Here is a 22,207-nt window from a genome sequence, read left to right on the forward strand (position 1 = left end):
CCTCCACCTTTAGTGCTTCTTTCTGGGTTAGGTGGCCGAAAGGTGTGGTATGAATTGAAGCCTGGTAATGCAGGGGTGTTCTCTGGAGCTTTGAACCCGGTCTCTGTCACTGCACAGATGTCAATGTTCTTCATTTTAAGGAGTGCCTTGAGTGAGTGCATTTTGAGGTTTAGACTTCTAGCATTGAGTAGCATTACCCTCAGATTTTGCTTGCTTGTACCTGTTACGGTGGTGAATTTGTCATTTAAACCTTGCTTAAAAAAGGCACTATAGGGGTGGCAAGAGTCTTAGCCAGTCAGACCAGTTGTTTTACATTAAGAAGGTTTGTGGTCTGCACTGTAGTGGCAGAACAGGTAGCTTACATCCTTCTAAGTTGGGAACTGCTGATTGAGGGCTCATTGTCTGTTATTATAAAAGTGTATTAATTCTGGTTTAAGCACTTGGGCTTCAGGCCAGTTATTTTACATTAAAATGGTTCATGGTCTGCACTCTTGTGGGAGGAGAGGCTGGACTCTGCCCTTCTGAGCTGGGAATTTCTGGTTAAAGGCTTATAGTGCCTGCATATTTATACTGCTTCTTACTGAAATTGGTACACCTTGTTTGCTGTAGCATAGACTAAATCCAGGCCTGCTGAATCTAGCTTTGCTTGTATAACTTGAGCACTAATCCAGGCATTCTTTAAAGTATTCAATTGTATTTATTACTGCTTGGTAGTAACTTGATTAAAGTGTAGCTATCATTCTAAGTCTTTTGGATTAAGCGCTTGGGCTTCAGACCAGTTGTTTTACATTAGGAAGGTTTGTGGCCTGCACTGTGGTGGCAGGGCAGGTAGCTTACATCCTTCTATGTTGGGAACTGCTGATTGAGGGCTCAGTGTCTTTTATTCTAAAAGTATATTAATTCTGGTTTAAGCACTTGGGCTTCAGGCCAGTTGTTTACATTAAGAAGGTTTGTGGTCTGCACTGTAGTGGCAAAACAGGTAGCGTACATCCTTCTAAGTTGGGAACTGCTGATTGAGGGCTCAGTATCTGTTATTCTAAAAGTGTATTAATTCTGGTTTAAGCACTTGGGCTTCAGGCCAGTTATTTTACATTAAAAGGGTTTGTGGTCTGCACTCTTGTGGGAGGAGAAGCTGGACTCTGCCCTTCTGAGCTGGGAATTTCTGGTTAAAGGCTTATAGTGCCTGCATATTTGAACTGTTTCTTACTGAAATTGGTACACCTTGTTTGCTGTAGCATAGACTAGATCCAGGCCTGCTGAATCTAGCTTTGTTTGTATAACTTGAGCACTAATTCAGGCATTCTTTAAAGTATTCAGTTGTATTTATTACTGCTTGGTAGTAACTTGATTAAAGTGTAGCTATCATTCTAAGTCTTTTGGATTAAGCACTTGCGCTTCAGACCAGTTGTTTTACATTAGGAAGGTTTGTGGCCTGCACTGTGGTGGCAGGACAGATAGCTTACATCCTTCTAAGTTGGGAACTGCTGACTGAGGGCTCAGTGTCTGTTATTCTAAAAGTGTATTAGTTCTGGTTTAAGCACTTGGGCTTCAGGCCAGTTATTTTACATTAAGAAGGTTCGTGGTCTGCACTCTTGTGGGAGGAGAGGCTGGACTCTGCCCATCTGAGCTGGGAATTTCTGGTTAAAGGCTAACAGTGCCTGCATATTTGAACTGTTTTGTACTGAAATTGGTACACCTTGTTTGCTGTAGCATAGACTAGATCCAGGCCTGCTGAATCTAGCTTTGTTTGTATGCTTGTTGTTTGTTTGCTTGTTATTTCCCTGAAACGCTAATTCCACCTAAAATGCAGCTTTTCAGCGCTTCTGTGGATCCCTAGTGATATCTGCATTGCTTACTGTGCTTATTTTCTTGTTTCACTTGAAAGAAAGTTACTGTTTGTCGTATTTGCATTTAAGTTACCTGTAACACATTGCATTTAAGATACCTGGCACTTGCTCACTAAAGCAATTATATAAGTCAGCACTAAAAAATTAAAAGGACTACACCCTCACAAACTCCCCTTGAGTACCTTGTTCCCCATTGGCCCTTTTTTCAATTATAAAGGAATTCCCAATACTATTCTAGCATGTCCAAAGGTCAGTTGTCAATCTCCTCTCCGGTCCAGCTGGTGAATCTGGGAATCTTGAGGCAATGTTACAACTGCCTCATGTACACAGACAACCCTCTCCTCCCCCCAACAAATTCCAACACATGTGAGAGATGCAACCATATAGCCATACTGGAGGCTAAGCTCTCTCAACTCAGTACTGGCAAAATCAGTCAGGAGGAGAAGGAAACCACACTCACTACAATCCGAGTCTCACATAGACCTAACACGACAGCAAACCAAACACATAAACACACAAAAACATACACGGAGGCTCTAAATAAAAATCTGCCTAAGCAGCAGAGACCTCCAAAGCAGACACCCAAGCAACCGCTACCCCAAAACAAGATACGTGCAACACATAGCTCACAAAGCCAGTGTGCCGAACAGTCACAGCCCTTAAGGCTAAACAACACACCTGATACACTTGTAATCGGTGACTCTATCATCAGGCACACTGACGTCCTGCTCACCAGGCTGAACAAGGAGAAGGTCACGGTGAGCTGCCTGTTGGGTGCTAGGATCTGCCACATAACACAAGCACTCAGGTCACTCCAAGGCAAGTACAAATATAACTCAGTCATTGTCCATGCTGGTGTGAATGACCTGAGATGTACCTACCTGGACTACATGAAAAGAGACATAGAGGAGCTCTCTGAGCATGTAGCCCAGGCCGGTATGACCCTGACCTTGAGTAGCATCTTACCCTTACCAAGAATGATGCCACAATATGAAGACAAGATGATCAATTTCAACAACTGGCTTAAGTATTGGTGTCATTCAAAGGGGATCCAATGCCTGTCAGCCTGGGATGACATGTTCGACAAGCCATGATGCTTCGCTAGGGACGGTTTGCACCTGTCACCCCTGAGCTTTCAGATATTGGCAAAGGCTTTGTGCCCACTGAATGGCGCACAGCAACAGTTATCCCGGTCCACAATGGGGGAGCCACCACTGATCCCAGGAACTATCGCCCTATTAGCCTGACGAGTCTGGTCTGCTAGGCCATGGAACGTATCATCATGGAACTCATTAACAAAAACATTGGTAACCTCCAAACTCTGGATCCCACCCAGTTCGGGTTTGTGAAAGGCAGATCATGCCTCCTGAACCTGATCAACTTCTTTGAGGCAGTCACCAAAGCCGTGGATGAGGGTAAGGTGGTTCACACAGCCTATCTTTACCTCGCCAAGGCTTTCGACACCATCCCCCATTCTGGAATTATAGCTAAACTCACTAAACTAGGTATAAATCCCTACATCACAAGATGGGTTGCCAACTGGCTCACTGACAGAACCCACACTGTAAACGTTGCAGACTCCAAATCTGACCTCAAGGCAGTGACAAGTGGAGTGCCACAGGGTTCCATCCTGGGACCTCTCCTGTTTGATATCTACTTCTCTGAAGTACATGCTAACACAGAAGGCCTCTGGCTGATGAAGTTTACAGATGACTGCAAACTAGGAGTCATAGTCAAGTCCCCAAATTATGTGGACATCCTACAGAAGGGCCTCACTGAGACAGATGCCTGGTGTCAGAGCCATGGCCTCAAGCTCAATGCCAAAAAGTGCAGTGTCATCCCCTTTGGTAAAAACTCTGTACCCATGAACTACCACATAGGCAGCATTCTACTTAACACCAAATGCTTGATAAGAGACCTTGGGACCCAGGTGGACAGTAGTCTCTCCTTTGATAGTCAGATCGCCACAGTAGTCAGGAAGCCCTTCTACGTGGCACACCTCATCATAAAAGGATTCTCGTCCAGGAAAAAAGAGGTCATTGTTCCCCTCTACTCGTCACTCATTAGATCCATTATTGAGTACAACGCCCCTTTTTTTAATGTACCTCACAAGACATCTGCAGCAGCTGGAAAGGTCACAGAAGTACCTCACAAAGAGGATTACTGGCTTCAAAGAAATGCCCTACACTGACCGCCTCAAAAAAACTCCAGCTTTACTCCGTAGCATATCGCCTACTCTGAGGTGATTTCTGCCTGACTTATAAAGCTATGTCAAACCAAGAGCTGTTGGACATGCTACACCTAAAGAAATCCCAATCCCTCCAAGCTACATGCTCTAGGGACCTAAACCTTGTCACCACAATAAACAGGACACGCTGGAGGGATAGATTCCTGTCCCAGAGACGTCCTATACTCTGGAACAAGCTACCCATCTATGTCAAGCAAAGTTCTTCATTAGCACTTTTCAAGAAAAATGTTGATGAGTGGATGGGAAATAGGAAATACACCCCGAGGATCACTTTTGTGTCTCTGCTGGACAGTGGCACAGGAAAATAACTTTCTTAGGTGGCATAAGCTATGGTACCTTGCTGGTTAGGCATACGTAGACCCTTGGGCCGATAGCCTAATACCTACCTATGAACCTATGAACCTATATATATATTTATATATATATATATATATATATATATATATATATATATATGTATATACAAACATACACACACACACACACATATATATATATATATATATATATATATATATATATAGATATATATATATGTATGTATATATATAAAAAACTGGGGCAGCATGCACAGTTGGATATAAAAGCAGCTATGACACTCGCATCTGCCCCCCCCCACAGTCCAAATAAATGAGTGAACAGTACACTTCTACAAAATCATGATATGCCATACACAATGGTCAGACATACAACAATCTCTTAGCAAAACAAATAAAATGTCTGAACATAGCAAAGAAAAATACAGCCAGCCAGTAATTCACACATGTTTATTATACTCTGATGTCTTCGCCAAAGCCTTCAAGGAGTAAACATAACCAGAAATGCATGCCTTAATCTGAAGAAGCAATTAACACCTAATTACATAATTGAATACACAGTCTCCAATTACACTCGTCATTTAACCCCCTATGGGATAAAGTATCACAGTTAATATTAATACATTGAAGTCTGTGCATAACAATTGTCCTTTTATGAATGTTTTATCACACTGAGGAACAGACATTTTCAGAAACATTACCTTGAGACCCACTACTGTCCCCATGGTGTGATTTATTCAAATGTACAGCTATATAACTGACATATTTCTTATCAGTAATACATCTGACATGTTCTAACAGCCTAGTTTTAAAACATATCTTACTGTCCCCCACATAAAATATGTTACAAGGCCATCCAAGATCATTCTCTATACACCTACCTCTTGAATGTACAGACTTCAACATGTTTCCCAGCCATTCCCCTCAGCAGGAATTACAGCACTAAATAATGATAGACCATTATACCTAGCTACCTACTACTGCATGACGTCTGGACAAAGCCTGACATAATTGATGGACAGAAGCCCAAATACATGGCTATACATGAAATATTGCTGTTATACACTGAGAAAGTTGCTGGTGTTACAGGACATGTTGTAACATATCTTTTCTGAGTGATATAAAATCAGAAAAACAAACGGTTATTACCATTTACATAAAGCAGTCACCAGAGTATGCTACTGATTTGCCAAGGACAATGCCTGTCTGGGGAACAGCCCATACATAACAGGCTAACCTGTGGCCATTATGTGGATGGCACTACAATTGAGAGCTATGCAGAGACAGAACTTTGTCAGACTGAAACCCATGCAGAAGTAGCATGTGCAGACAAACCCTGTTAAACTAGCAGTATTCCAAACATATAACAGCAATATTCACATTCCTAAGTCTTGAACCTTCCCCACCATTTAGTTGGCTTGTCTCCACAAGTCTTGTTGTAAGAAGTAGTAGCTCACACAACTCCAGGATGACTTCCTCACAAGTAAGGGAAAGGACCAACGCCCACATGGATTACTCATTTATAGGAGTATGTTGCCATGACATTGGCTATTGGAAGAACTACACAGCTGCTCTGCATGCAATTAGCAAGTGGGGAATCCCAATAGGTGCACAGGCCATCACCTGGTCATGAGCATCACCTACAAAAGCCATGATGCCACCTATTCAAACCAGCTCTATCCCTGTAGTGCACAGAGAGAGAGAGAGAGAGAGAGAAATAACAAATGAAACATAAAGTGGAAAAGAGAAGAAAAATGAAAAGCAAGTGGAACGTGTAAGCAAGTAATTGTATGTAGTACTTGGTCTGTAATAATGGGAAATATGATTTGGAAGAATATATGTCCCAACAAGACATGCTGTACTAATGTCCTGCTAAATAACTGCTATGGCCATAGCATCTGGCCCTCTCTGTAGTGGGAGATATTACAGACATACCTCTCACAGAATGTCCACATTTTATCATCATGTATTTTTGTCTGTTCCTCCTGAGATCTGAACTTTTTTGGCAAATAGCTGAGGAGTGAAGTCATCAGGTTTTGACAAACACTTAAGTTTATAGCTCCACAGCCTTAAGAATATTCACTGTAATACTAAATGTATCATTCTATAAACTTCCTATGTTTGTAACAGGTATATTTAAAGTATGTCAATATTTATCCCCCCATCATTTTAGGCATTGTCCAAATGTGATGCTCTGAGAGGTTATGAGGTGGGATTACAGCTCAGGAGCCTGACTCACCTGGGAAAGGACAGCTCATATATGACAACCACAGGGGTGTCTCTCAAACAGTTGTGACTGTGCCACTGCTAGGCCAGTTAATGGGATGTTTTCCATATCCATGTTACCTGTGATTATGACTATGACACATCTTTGCCTTGTAAAGCTAAGACACCTATAGAGGGTGTGTGCATAGTAGAGCACTGTTGCAGACATGTGTTGAACTGCATGTGATATATTGAATTAATAACATTCAAATGTACAGTGTTCTGCTGGACAATAAGCACATTTGTGACTGATATCTGTTGTCATATATACATATACCTGTTATGTCAGCCAAACCATTGGCAGGTCTGTGAGCAATGGCATTGTAACATAATAACCTACGTATGACTGTTGGACATCTTCCAGGTTATCACAGTGATGTCACACCCTAGTGTGCAATCAACATACTAATGTATAGTGCAGCTATATTAATACAGTATCAATACTGTTTTCCCTTTTGACACCCTTTTATGTGTGCCATTGTCCAGACGTACTGCTGTAACAGGTTGAGATGTATGATTAAGAAGCAAGACTGTAAATATAGTGTGCCATGCTTACATTCAACAGAAATGTATACCAGGTATCCCCTGAGCACATGTATGTCTGCTTATGTTCAGCTGGAATGCACTATACTAACTCACATGGGTTACAAGCATTCAGGTACATAGGTTGTGCATGTTGCACGTTTGTGCAATATCAGTGTCAGTGCATACAACAGACATATATGTGTACAGCTACTGGTGGTTGCATTGCCCTGACACTGATGTGAGTACTGGAGTAGGCATGATTATCAGGTATTAATCAGAGAAGTGTCCACCTGTGTTATGACCCTTTGTCCATGCCTACCACTGCCAGCTATATCAACACCTATATTGCCTACTAATGGCAACAACAGCATATCTCCATGGGGCATAATAACATCAGTGTCTGCCTGCTACATGAACTCAGGCATGTCCTCAGAGCTCCATCACACACCTCAGTCAAACACAGACCTGCCACCATACACACACCATCCACATGGAAGATGACCACTGTCAACCCTCTACACAGAAATGAATGGAGGACAGAGGATTATGCAATCAGGTGTCCAACATTGGGGGGGAGTAAGATAGCTCAGGGACAAGCGTATAATGCAAGCTGCTATAGCCATGATAGCTTGGAGGGTTCCAGTGTAGTCTGGATTATTTGCAAGTAATATCTACTGTTGATGTGCATTTTGACAATGGTATGAGGTCCTGTGACCTTTTCCTGTTTATGTCTTCCAGGTAACATGCAGAGTGCTCGCCTACCAGCATTCTCTGTTGGGGAAACAGACATCATCACCCAATATGTGATTGGACATTATGCCCTGTTATGTGGACGGACAGCAGAAGATGTGGGGGAGAAGACTGCCCTGTGGAACAGAGTGGTCCATAGGGTAAATGATGCCGGCCTGCACAGCAGAACTTATGTGCATGTGCAACATCAGGCCACAGACCTTAAATGCCATGCCCATCAATGGGCTGCTGCTTTAGCGAGGGACCGGCTAGCCACAGGTGAGGGCCCAGCCATCCAGCCCCCACTGACACCCACTGAGGAGCTCCTCACCACACTTGGCCCACACACCAAATGCACAGGCCATGATGCTGAGGGAAGCAATGTGGATGTGGGTTGACACACACACTGGATGAGGAGCGTGCAGGTAAGGGCCCAGTGGGGATTAGTACACTAATGTAGCAGACATACATTTACCTTTATTGTATCTACATGCATGTGTCAAGTCCGATTGCAGTTGTGGATGGGGTTTTCTAATGCACAGAGGTGCACATCTATGGTGAGGACAGGACATTGTGTATTATTGAGGTTAGTACTGTATATGTGCAGACATGCTGCCCTCATCCTATACCAAGGCCAGATGCATGTCTGCTCACAATAACTCCCTCTCACAACTACCTAGGGCCCTCTGGTCTGCATATAGGACAGCAGCCTGAAGCTGGTGAGTATTACATTGTTCTTTTGTTGCCTGGCAATACCCCAGATATGTGAAGTGCATGCAATTTACCATGCACACAACCATCAGTAATAGCTATATTGCTTTATGTAATAGCTATATTGCTTGTTGTGCATGTTCAGTTGTGCTGGGGTTAACTGTATTGCATCACAGTGGTCACCACTGGGGCCTATCTGATGTGACTTCAACATTCCTGTAGCATACCTCGCAACTTGTCAGTGCCAAGACATCTGGACAGAGGCCAGCAAATTGTCCTGGACAAATGGCCTAAAGTAAGGTCATGAGTGACACATTACTGGTATACAGTGTGTATAAATTATGTACACACCCCTGTTAAGATTCAAGGTGTTCCTGTTACATACTAATTAGGACCACAATATGACAGTCCACATACCTCTTCCAGCCTTTAATGTGACCCATAACAGGTACTTCACTTGTAAAACCAAGCATCTGTATTTATGTATTGCACCTACAAGGCAGGCCACCTGTGAAGGTGGCAAACGTCCTATCAGCATGATGTTTCAGTCAGGTGTGACAACTCATGCTTCCATATGTGCCAGAACACTCACTGTGGCCTATTTGGATATAATATCACATACTTGGGCATTGTTAAGGCACACAGACCACTTCTGACCACGTATAGGTTTCAAACATATGGATATTCCAGACACATCTGTACAGAGGACTGTACAATGGTTTAACCTGCTGCATGTGAGGCAGTTGCTTTCACCACACTATATAAAGTAATGGCAGTGAGAGGTGGTCACCAGCCATGTATGGTATACACATCAAAATGGTATAAGCCACACATGATATGATCCTCACACACAAACAGTTGCCAGCATTAGGATTAGAATTCCTGCCTATCTAGGTACTCCTACTATAGTCCTACACAGTTAGCGTATGCACCACAGAGCTTATACATTTCCACCTCTTCCAAAGGTACTTCTAAGGTGGATGACATCAACAGGTCTACTAAATTGGAGTGAAGGGAAGTGTAAATGGTAGTGCACAGGTCAAAAATAGTATGAGCCAGATAGTACATGATTCACACACACACACACACCTGTCAGTATTGGGATGAGAACTCCTGCCTAGCTAGGTATGTCTACTATAGTATTACACAGTTATCATATGCGTTACAGAGCTTACTGAGCTTTCATATGGCCAAAGCTGCTGATAACTGCACAGCTGTGGTAAAGTATTACAGGTGGCAGACATTCGGCCTTTTGTTCCACCCATACATCATGCTTGTTCTTTCTGTCTTGCACTTCAGCTAGCATTATGGCTTGGCACTTCACCAAGTTATTGTATCATGAAGCGTGGCACACCTGTGAGCCATCAGCAGTACTCATTCATCACAGATGTCGCCCCAGTACTTACTAGTTATGTCCACCCCTACTGGCATGTTTGAAGGGAGGTTATCTGTGCTTTCACCCATTAAACTGGTGCACATGTCCATTCTGGGGCACTGTTGCAACTGCCGCATGTACGCAAACAACCCTCCCATCTATACTCCAAACACTCAGACCTGTGATGGTTACCCATATATCACCCAATGTGGACATATGCACTCTCCAGCAAAGACTGGACTAGCAGGTCAAGAGGATAAGATCAACACCTGCAACACACCATGTGGAACATGCAGCTCACCATGACACCCACTTTGACATCCATGAAATACAGTGAAAAGCCACACACCCACCTTCCCAGAGGCACTCAATGGACATCTACCCAAACAGCACAGACCAACAAGCCAGGCACCCACTCAGACACCACAATATGGCACATGCCAAGGGATACATATTTAATCTACACAGTGTTCCCCCAACCTAAGCCCCTAAGGCTAACCACCTTGCACAATACAGTGATCATGGATAGCTCAATAATGAGGTACAAACATCCCACTCACTAGGTTGAATATGGAGCAGGTAAAAGTTAAATATCAATCACATTCCAATATCTAATACATGACACAGCCAGTCATGTCACTCCACAACTACAACTATCACTCTGTATCCATGTGGGTGTGAATGACTTGGGAACACCTCCCTGGACTAAATGAAAGGAGACATGGTTGAACTCAGATTATGTGGTCCAGGCAGGTGTGACAGTATCCCTGGGCAGTGTACCGCTGTCACCCAGAATGATGCTGCAGTACTATCAACAGATGGTTGACGGCAACTTTGGCTTACGTGTTATGTGTCATTCTCAGGGGATCCAGGATGTTTCTGCCTGGGATGGCATGATTGACAGAACCCAATGGCTTGCCATGGATGTCCTACATCTGTCACTGCTGGGTTGCCAGGTACTGGCTACGTGTCTTGCCACTCCTATGGTGCTTTATTAGGCAGTGTTCCTAATGTTATTACCATCATAACAGCTACACATGTATGCAATCTGAGAGTCATACTTTTGAGGGGAGATCTATGCTGACATACAGGGCATTGTCAAACCCCACTCTTATGGACCTCCTTCATATCCACACAACAAACAGCACCAGAATTACCCATTGTAAGGACTTGAACCTTACCTGTGATATAAATATGACCTGCTAGAGAGACAGGTATGTATCCCAGAGATTACCCCATCTCTGGAACAGGCTCCCCATCCATGAGAAGCAGGGTTCCTCTGTAACCTAATTCAAGTGCAACTTGGAAAGTTTGATGGGGAAACAGAAAATTCATCCCTGGTTTGGTACTTATGTTTCTAATGGATACAGACAGTGTGTAAATGGTTCATCTCTCAGGCCCCTTCTTATAAATGTTTCATCTCCCAAGCCTCCTGCTTACACTTACCAAGGGTATCAGAACTTGTCAGAGATTTGGGATGCATGGCTAGGCTTAAAAAGGCCTTTGTGGTTGTTGGGCTAGTAAACACCTATGAACTTATAAGTACACCTTGGCCACATCACGGTATTCTGGGAAGGCATGAATGTGTCATACGGTTAATCAATTACAATGGAATGAATATGACTAATAAAATCCTGTATTTCACTGTGCCATACCAATTATCTGATTTATAGGCTAATGGCATGATTTTCAGATATTGAACTGATTATGCCATGCATTACTGAAGTTAAAGAGTCTTATAAATAGTATCTTGCAAAAAAGTGAATATCTGCCTGTGGGTATTGAACCCAAACACAATTAATCTCATGTACTCATTGCCTACTACAATAACCAAGAGCTATTTAAGTAGGTGTGGTATCAAAGTTAAGGTATGTCTTGTCAAGATGATAGACAACTTTGGAATGAAAATACTTCTGTGCCTTGCAAATAAAAAACAGATGCATACTTGCACCATGCTTCTCTAAGGCGAGTTAGTCTCTAGTGATGCATCTCAGTTTTCTGCAATCTCTGCTGCAGCTGTACAGTAGAAAACTTAAAAATTATATATATATATATATATATATATATATATATATATATATATATATATATATATAAAATGAATAAAATCTTTGGCTGGCTAATTAATGTTATATCATAGAGAAGTTATGGCTCAGTATACTTACACAACTGAAGAATGTTTGCAGTCTTGAATTCATCCTCCCATCGCCTAAGGAAGTCCCTCCTGTGCCTCTTTTTTATAGTGGTGACAGCATTACTTCCCATTTGCCGCGATGCCAGTTGCACTGGAGACAGCCTTGGCCAAGCTATTCCAAGCCTCAGCCTTATACTGAAACATGGTATATTTTCTCTACAGTAGCTTCTGGCTGCCGAGCTTCATGGGGAGTACCACAAAAATCCTAGACTCCTTAGCACCCTACCTTTCTGCTTTAAATGAAACAATATCTCTACCATTGTCAACCATGTCTGCAGCAGTGAAGCCAGAAATAAGGGTCTGAATTGTTGCCCAATTTAGACTGTGCATGTAACAGCTTGTGCACAAAGATGCACAGCCTTGCCAACTGCATTTACACATGTGGAAGCACACAGCAATGTTCTGCCAGTTGTGTTGACAATGAGAACATCAAGAAGCAGAGAATGTGTTAAAAATGGCAGTGACATTTGATCAGGTATGATGGTCACAGTACTGTGACATGCTCCAATGTTAAACTCTAATATGCTTTATGCTGTTTGTTATGATAATATTGTTTGTAGGAAAAATGTTATGGCTTTTGACATATCGATATGTTGGGATTTAGACACTGGTAATATTGAGTAGTGCCATCTGGGAATTGAACCCAAGAGAAAAATAAGATAAAACTAAAGTTTGCTAATCAACTGTCACTGCCACAAGAGAACTTACTAAGATATATTTTGAGGTATAGTAATATAAAAATTAAAGTAGAAGTAATGAAGACATGCCTGTATGTCTGTGACTTTTAGCATGGGGCTGCATTTTTATGTGAAAGGCATTATTTGTGTTTGTAAACAAACCTCAGATGCATGCACTTGCATGACCTGAACAAGACATGGTAGGTGAGGTTACATACATATTTATAAAACATACTGTCAAATAAACACATAGTTTTGACATGTGAAAATCAATAATTACAAAAAATATTTTGGACACCATACCTATATGTATGCATTCTACATTAAATATCATCAGTGTCATGTTTTACATAATTTACACACATTATATTGGACTTCTATATCAAGCAGTTATGACCCATTTCTTTCAATAAACAGAGTTATGATACTATGACATTCCAGAAGAAAATGTGGTGATAAATGACATTCTGACTGCCTCTGTAAAAGTATCTGTCAACTGGATTTGATCCCTGCATCATCTGTATTTCCTTTTTATCATTACCTTTGCTAGGAAGTTACCTGACTGGTTCAAGTTATTCACTGAGTGCTGTCCAGAGTGATATAGAGTGCTGACATGCACGCAGCTGTGGAAGGCTTGTTTGTACTGCAGAAGGCAACCTAAATTCAAATGTTCACTTTTTTTCCTCAAGATGTGGACCATGTTTGCATGCTGTCAAGTGGAGAGCAAATGCAAAAGGCATTAGCAAAAAAAAAAAAAAAACAGAGAGTAAGAAAGCTGAACGGAAAACTTAATTCAAGGATAGAGTATACCTAGCAATAACCACAGGAAGAAGTGCATTACAGTGACACATTCATCCTTTTCACATCTTCTTGATACATCTAAACTTTAATTTCTGACACACGTTAACACGACTGTAGGTGCTGGCAAAAAATATTAAATGGGATATACAATAGCTAACAAGTTGTCAGCAAGACTAGGAACAGTTGATTTTCAAAGAGCAACACGATGCTATCACAAAATGTATGTCAATATGCATTCAGACCCACTCTTTAAAATTATCACTTCACCAGATTTGAACCCAGCATCAGCTGTTTTGATCCTCTAAGATCATTGCAATTACAACTTATGCCACAGATAAAGCTACCTGAGAGGTCTATTTTCTTCACTGAGTACTGTTCAGATTACTGATGTCTGAGCACTGCCATTAAGCTTGTTTGCACTACAGATGGTAGCCTAAATTAAAATTTTCACTTTTTTCTTTAGACATTGAACTGTAGTTCACTGTTGGGGACCACTGCCAGTGCAGAGTGCACAAACCCAAATGGTACACAAAGGAAGAAGAGAAAAAGGGTAATAAAATAGAAGAAACATTAGGAAATAAGTAGTTAAAATGCATTTTTGATATTTTACCAACTTGGTTATGTTTCAATGTGAAACATGCTCAGTAAACACAATTTTGTTTGCACAAACACAGCCATGTCTGGATTAGAACTCTTGAACACCAGCACATTCACAAGATACAGTTCAGATTCATATCACAATCTGATACATACATTATAATGTGAAGTGAAATGGAGGTTACCAATACTCAATATGTGACATAGTACCAACTGACATTACAGGAGCAAAAGAAAAAAATCCAGACCTTTGTCCTATGTAATTTGCAATTAGATGTGTAGATGGCTATGATACTGGCAACAAGGCAGATAATTTTCCTCATACAATATAAAATAAAACATTTGAATACTGAACCTCATTGCTTCCCTTTATTTTGTGACTATCATTCAAAGATCTATGCTTCTCTAAAAAGACTGCTATCTGTTTTGCCTTGTAGTTGCTATATGTTTTAATGAGTAATCTACATCCTTAGAACTGCAGACACAATTTTATTCTGAGACAAAAACTGGTGCCATAAACAATTCATATCCATGTTAGGAATGTTCCTCTCCTAAGTCAGTCAATGGTAGTCACAACATTCCTTATCAGTACCTTCTCCCTGACACACTCTGATTGATACCGCAGTCAGAGTAATCATTTATACTTGCAATCGCTTAGCAGGTAATAATTATCAGTGTTCTTGCTCATCCTTGCAGAGGTAGGGCATGTACATGCAGCCATGTAGGTTCTGACACCATATTTACATTTCCTGCACTTAGTGCAGATTTTGGAGTTCATGAATGCTAATGCATTCATACTTCATTTGCATAGTCACAGTGCTGAAAGGGCCGAATCTGCACTATATCAAGGTAAGCTTGTAGGCAAGGAAATGCATTTCATCGTGGGGGGACTGTTTATCTAGAAAACTGCATGTTGCTATTTGCTTGCAAAACATGTTTCTAGTGTCACAACTAACTTGATGCAAAGGTAAGTTGCTGTTTTTATACAAAACTCTGTATTTCAACCTTAGTGATAGATTGCATTTCTCAGTATACCCATAGCTTAGTGTATGCACTGTGTGTCCCTTACTGATGGCATAGGCATGTGTAGCAGTTACTTGTTACATTACAAAAGTTTGTGAAGAATGTGATATGAAATTATGGAGCATTTTCTATGCCCATCTGGCATATTATTGCAGAAGGATGTTGTAGTGTTGTATCACTTTCTATCATGGTCAGGGGTTTGATGATTGTAGCCCACAAATATGTTAAGCCTGTGATATATAACTGACTGCCCTGCATACAAGTGGACATCCAAGAACACCTTTACCAATTTATACTGAAATTGTGTACATTGCTTTTGTTAATGCTGGAATGTATTACTCACTTACACAGCTGTTGTGCTTACATGACCTGCACACTTGCTTTTCATTTCATTTACTTATCTTTAGTGGGGGGTATATTTACTTGTGTGTACTAATATGGAGCTTTAACTATTTTACTTAATTTTGTACATTGATGTTGGTTCTGAAATGGTGGACAACACCAGTGGACATATTGCAGAATTTTCAAGTAGGGGTTGGGGTTGGTATTATGGTAAAGGTATTTACCAAACAAACACAAGGTACAGGGTTTGAGTCTCACCTTTGAAAGAGAAATTGACTAGGCTTAAAATAGCTTACAGGTACATCTAGCCTTGTGCTAACCTACCTATCTATGATAGACAATATAATTCAATAATTTTCACACACTGCTTTAGTGTTAGGCTTGCCCTGATGTATTCTCCCCACCGCCACCACCCTGTGCCAGTGATGATAACTGTGCACTGATTTCTGTACGTTTTGCATGTAGTTACAGATACATATATGTGTAGAAAAATCAGATGCATGGTGCATGTTATTGTTCAAAGTTCATAGGTGGTCATTGCAGACATCACAGTCATACAGTTTTACTGACATTACCAGGAAAAGACTACAAGCCTATAGAACCTTGCATCATCTGGGACAAGACAGTGGATCACCAAACACGCTGTGGCCTGCTTCTCATCTTGGGATTGGTGCTAACATTTTGCCTCTGGTGAGAGAAGAAGCAAAGGAGCCTTGTATCCCAACAGAGTGAAGCTATGGTAAGACCAGCATTAGTAGTAGCCAGGCTGTAGCCATTCATGTGACTCCCCTCTTTTCGTCATTCTTGACAAGCTAATTCTTTGTTTTCAGTAAGTGCTGACTGATTTGTTCCAAACTTCTGAATATCTGTCTAAATACTTCATCCTTAAATTTTCAGGGTCTACATATTAGTTTCCCCTCAAGTGTTTGGCACTGCTTGTATAGACTCAGACACCCTGAGTGGCATTTTTCCTGTAAAGGCACAATTGAAATTTCTCCCATACCTAGTTGCACAGGACAACTAGTTTGCAGTGACAAGTGCTGTCCCCATAATTGAAAATCAGATACTCCTGACAGTGATTGGTATTCTCACTCCAACTGTCTAATTAATAAAAAAGGGTCTGTTGCCATGGATATGAACTTTCCTACTGACTCTGTTACTGGCTTGGTGGATATGGGCATCCTGAGGCAATGTAGAAGTTGCCTCATGTTTACTGACAACCCATTGATTCTCAAACAAACTAATATGGTATGTGAGAGATGTATTTACACAATGTCACTGGAGGCAAAACTCTCACATAAAAGTACTCCTAATGTCAGTAAGGTTGTCGGTAGTACACACGCTGCACCCATCATGCACAATTCAAAGCAGACATATTGACCCACATATGCTGAGGCAGTTAAATGTAACCTTCCTAAACCACAAAGACTTCCTAAATGAAGTATGCATAGTAAATACTCTCAGTAGCCTCAAATGTGCTCTTTCAAAACAACATCCACATCGACACATAGGATCATCATAGAAGGTTACTAGGCTAATGGCCCTGGGGCTGATACAAGCCTAGCCAAGAGTTTATCCCCAAAAAAGAAACCTCAGTCAGCACTTGATGCCCCTGTCAATGAGGGAAAAAGTTGGAACACCTGGGACAAATTTGTGGTTTCCCATCCACTCATCAAGGTTGCGCTTGAAGAGGGTCAGCAAGGTATTCTGTCTATTCCAGAGATGGGGCAGCTGCGGGGAGACAAACCTGTCTCTCCAGCAGGTTTTGTTGATGTTGCATGTTAGATTTAGGCCTATCAAGTGGGTAATGTGTGAGGAGTTAGACTTATGGATATGGAGCATCTCTAGTAGGGCAGGGTCTAATATTGCCTTGTAGGTGAGATACAGATGCACCTCTGAGCAATCTGCATGATACCGAGTAGAGTGCTAGTGATTTGAGGGTGTCCTCATAGGACAGGTGTTGGATGCCATAGATTCCCTTTGTGAGGTATTTCTGTGGCCTTTCCAGTTGGTGCAGGTGTTTGGCGTACATACCAAATGGGGCATTATACTCAATTATAGGTCTAATGAGGGAGGAGTACAGAGAAGTAATAATCTCCTTTTTCTGGATGCAATCCCTTTACTTATGACATGAACCAAGTAAAAGGCTTTTCTGACTACTGCTGTCACATGATGGTTAAATGTGAGATTGTTGTCAACCAGAGTACCCAGGTCTCTCACCACAGGTTATCTGCTTAGGGGAGTGCCATTGATGTGGTAATCAGTAGGGGGTCATATTTTTCTGAATGGTACAATAATACATTTTTTTGCATTTAACTTAAGGCCATGACTATGGCAGCAGTTATTTGTAGCAGTGAGACCCTCATGCAGTATGTTAACTTAATTTGGGGAGTCAATGACAGCACCCAACTTACAGTCATCTGCAAACGTGGTCAACTCCAGGCCATTTGTCATTGCCTGGACCTCTGAGAAGTAAATGCCAAACAGTAGGGGTCCCAGGACAGATCCCTGCGGAACATCACTAGTGACAGATCTGCTGTCTGAGGTGGTGGCACCTATTTTGACTTTGTCGGTCATATCTGTGAGCCATTTGGCCACCAATCTGATGAGATAGGGATTAGCACCAAGTTGTGTTAGCTTTTCGATGATGCCTGAGTGGGGGATTGTATCAACACCCTTGGCCAGGTCAAGGTAAGCTGTATGTACTGACTTTCCCTCATCCAGGGTCTTGGTGACAGTCTTAAAGAAGTCAACTAGGTTCAACAGGCAAGATTTGCCCCTGATGAATCCGAATTGGGTGAGGTCAAGTGCTTGGAGATTGCCTATGTCCTTGTTTATGAGATCTATAATAATGTGCTCCATGACTTTATAGATCATACTTGTCAAGCTCATGAGGCAATAGTTTCCTGGGTCAGTAGTGGCAACACCTCTGTGCAAGGGGATGACAATGGCAGTTCTCTACCTGCTGGAATGAAGCCTGTAATTAGGCTGTGGTTGAACAGGGTGCTTAATGGTGAAGCTAGTTCTTGCTGGAGATCATGCAGAATACAGCCTGGGATACTATCAGGTTCCATGGAAGCTGTGTTCTTTGCCTTGGATAGGGCCTATGACACTTGATCTATGGAGGTGTGAGGTGTGAAACAAGTTTCAGGGATGTCGACTGGGCCTTTGGGGGGCAATAAGCGGGTGAAGTTTGCACTGAACCTATCAGCTATCAAGTTGGCTAAGTCAGCAGCATCAGTATAAGTGGTACCATTAAGTACTAATTTGGAACAAACGTGGGCTTTGCCATGGAGGTTCCTAATGTAACTAAAGAAGGACTTGTGGTTTCCCTTTGTTTCAGAAGCTAGTTTCAATACATAATTGGCTTTGGAGGTTTTCACTAGTAATCTAATTTGCTTGTTGAGGCAGTGGAGAGAGTTTTTCTGATTTGGAATTTGTTCCTTTTTACCCTTAGATAACAGTTTCTTCCTTTTGTTGTAAAGCCTGTTGGTAGAGGATGTCTGCCAGACAGGTTTGTGTTTCCTTGAGGAGCAAGTTTTAGTTCTGTTGGGTATGGCTGAATCCATGAAGTTGTACAGGTGCTTCTATACTGCACTGATGTACTGTTCAGCATTGTTGTCTGCATCTTCTGAGGGGGTGGTGGTGTGAAGCTGATGATACTCTCCCTCAGGAGGTTGTAGTCAGCTTTTGAGAAGTTTTTTAGCTACATATCATGGAGCCTCTACCTCTAAGCCCATAAGGCAAGCCACCACACAATCCAACATTATAGTCATTGGAGATTCCATCGAGAGACACACTGATATCCCTCTCACCAGGCTGAGTAAGGAGAAAATCATAGTCATTTGCTTATCAGGTGCTAGAATCCACCACATTATACAGACGCTGAGGTAATTGGACCACAATTACCAATATGACTCAGTCGTAGTCCATGTGAGAGTAAATGACCTGAGATGTACGTCCCTAGACTATGTAAAGAAAGACATCATGGAGCTCTCAGAATATGTGTCTCAGGCTGGTATGAGCCTAGCATTAAGCAGCATTTTACCTTCTCTAAGGATGATGCCACAATATGAAGAAAAGATGATTGACTTTAATAATTGGGTTTGTTTCTGTTGTCATTCTAAGGGGGTGCTATATTTGTCAGCATAGAAGGAGATGGTCAACAGACCATGCTGCTTTACCAGGGATGGTCTGCACTTCTCCCCTCTAGGCTTTTGAATATTAGCTAAAACATTGTCTTCCCATAGTGCCTTTTTAGCCAGTGCCAAACTGAAAGTACTTCTGACATAGCAAATCAAAACCAAGCAAATCTAAAGGTATTACTGGTCAATGCTAGGAGTCTAAACAAAAAAACTCCACTTTACCCTAGAGAATGCTGACATCTATGTGGTCACTGAGACATAGTTTAAAGCTGCGGAGAGCACACCATCAGTGCAAGGTTATAATGCCTTTCACACATTTAGGCCAGCTACTTCACAGACAGGCACTAAAGGTGGAAGTATCTCTATTTACACAAAAATAAATATACTTCAAGGATGGTCAAACAGGACAATGCGCTTGAGCTGCTCCATGTTCCAATCACCATAGGCAAAATCCAATACCACTTCCTTGCAAGCTGCAGGTACCCCCCTATGACCCAGGAGACCCATACCATGTATTTAAACTTATTAGAAACACTAACCATCCAACCCAACAGCATAATCATGGGTGACTTTAATTTCTCCACTATTAACTGGGAATCCTATACAACACCAAATGTACATGCACAGAGATACCTGGATTTTGTAAATACAAACTCATTGGACCAGATAGTCAATACACCAGCCAGGGGTGCAACCATACTGGATATTGTCTTCACTAATAAGGCAGAGTGCTGCACACCCCCTACTGTAATTTCATCCTTGTTAAGGTCAGACCACAAAATGGTCTCCTTTTAAGTAAAAATAAAACTTGCACCTCCAGCTAAACCTGGAATATTCAGGAACTATTCTAAGGCTAACCTGCTCCTATTACATGAGAAACTGGCAACATTTCAAGCACCCATAAACCCTGAGAACACTGCTGCCTATACAAAACTGTTCACAGAAACCATATGCATGCATGTTAATAGCTGCATTGAGGCAGCTGTACCCACCAGGAAGAAGTACAGAACTAACTCAAAAAAGAAACCACCCTAGTGGAATCACAAAATCAAGAGGCTGTATAACAGGAGGAGAGAAGCACAGCAAAAATTAGGAGGTGCAGCACCCAGCAGGATAAAAACACTCTCATCAAACTAAACAAACAACTCAGAGGACAAACAAAGTCTACCAAAGCCAAATTTTATGCAAGTTTGGCCTCTCAGGCCAAGGACAACCACAAAGCATTATTTTGTTATGCCTGCAACCTCAAAGGCAATACACAATTGTGTGCAGAGCTCATTGTAAATGGAGAATGTATACAGAGCCAGAAGACATAGCAAACCTCCTGGCTGATAAATTCAGCTCCAACTTTACCCCTCTCTCCCATTCAACCTTCCTTCAGAAAATATCATCAAATATAACTCTACGTACTATCACTAGGGAGTAGGTCCTTAATGCTCTCTCTAAGACCAAGAACACTTGCATCAGTGGGCCCAAACAATATCCCAGGATGCCTTCTAAATAGTATGAAATGTGACCTATCAGGGCCTCTGGAATTACTATTTAACTGTAGCCTCAAAACAGGTTTTGTGCTTCATGAATGGAGAAAGGCAACAGTCATTCCTTGGACAAAGGTGGGCCATCTACAGACCCTGGAAACTACAGACCCATAAGTCTCACTAGTCTTATATGTAAAACCATGGAAATAATTACCATGGAGATGATCAATAGAGATATAGTAAACCTCCAGACACTGGACCCAACCCAGTTTGGTTTTGTCAAGGGCAGATCATGCCTACTCAGCCTGGTGGACTTCTTTGAGAAGGTTACCTAAGCAATGGATGAGGTCAAAATCATTCACACTGCCTACCTTGACCTGACCAAGGCATTTGACACAATACCCCACTCATGCATTGTTGACAAACTCAGGAGGTTAGATATAGACCCTTTATGTCACCTGGTGGATAGCCAACTGGCTCACAGACTGGACCCAAAAAGTTAGAATTGTAAAGTCCACCTCTACAACGAGACCAGTCACAAGTGGAGTCCTTCAGGGATCAGTCCTCGAACTGCTCCTTTTTGGCATTTGCTTCTCAGAAGTCAAGGACAATGTCAGTGGTCTCTAGCTGACTAAATTTGCAGATGATTGCAAATTATGAGCTGTCACTGAATCCCACACTGACACAGAGGTTTTCCAGGAGGAACTGACACAGACAAACAACTGGTGTTGAGCTATAGATTAAAACTAAATGCCAATAAATGCATAATAGTATCCTTTGGGAAGTCATCCATCCTTGCTTACTATCATATTGACAACACACCACTTAGAGTTGACCCAGTAGTCAGGGACTTAGGGAAACACATTTATACTAATCTAGCCTTTGACCATCATGTTTCTACAGTGGCGAGAAAATCAGTCTGTCTTGCACAAC

Source organism: Protopterus annectens, chromosome 9.part0 (assembly GCF_019279795.1).
Source record: "Protopterus annectens isolate FY-2018-M chromosome 9.part0, PAN1.0, whole genome shotgun sequence".
In the NCBI taxonomy this organism is placed as follows: domain Eukaryota; kingdom Metazoa; phylum Chordata; order Ceratodontiformes; family Protopteridae; genus Protopterus; species Protopterus annectens.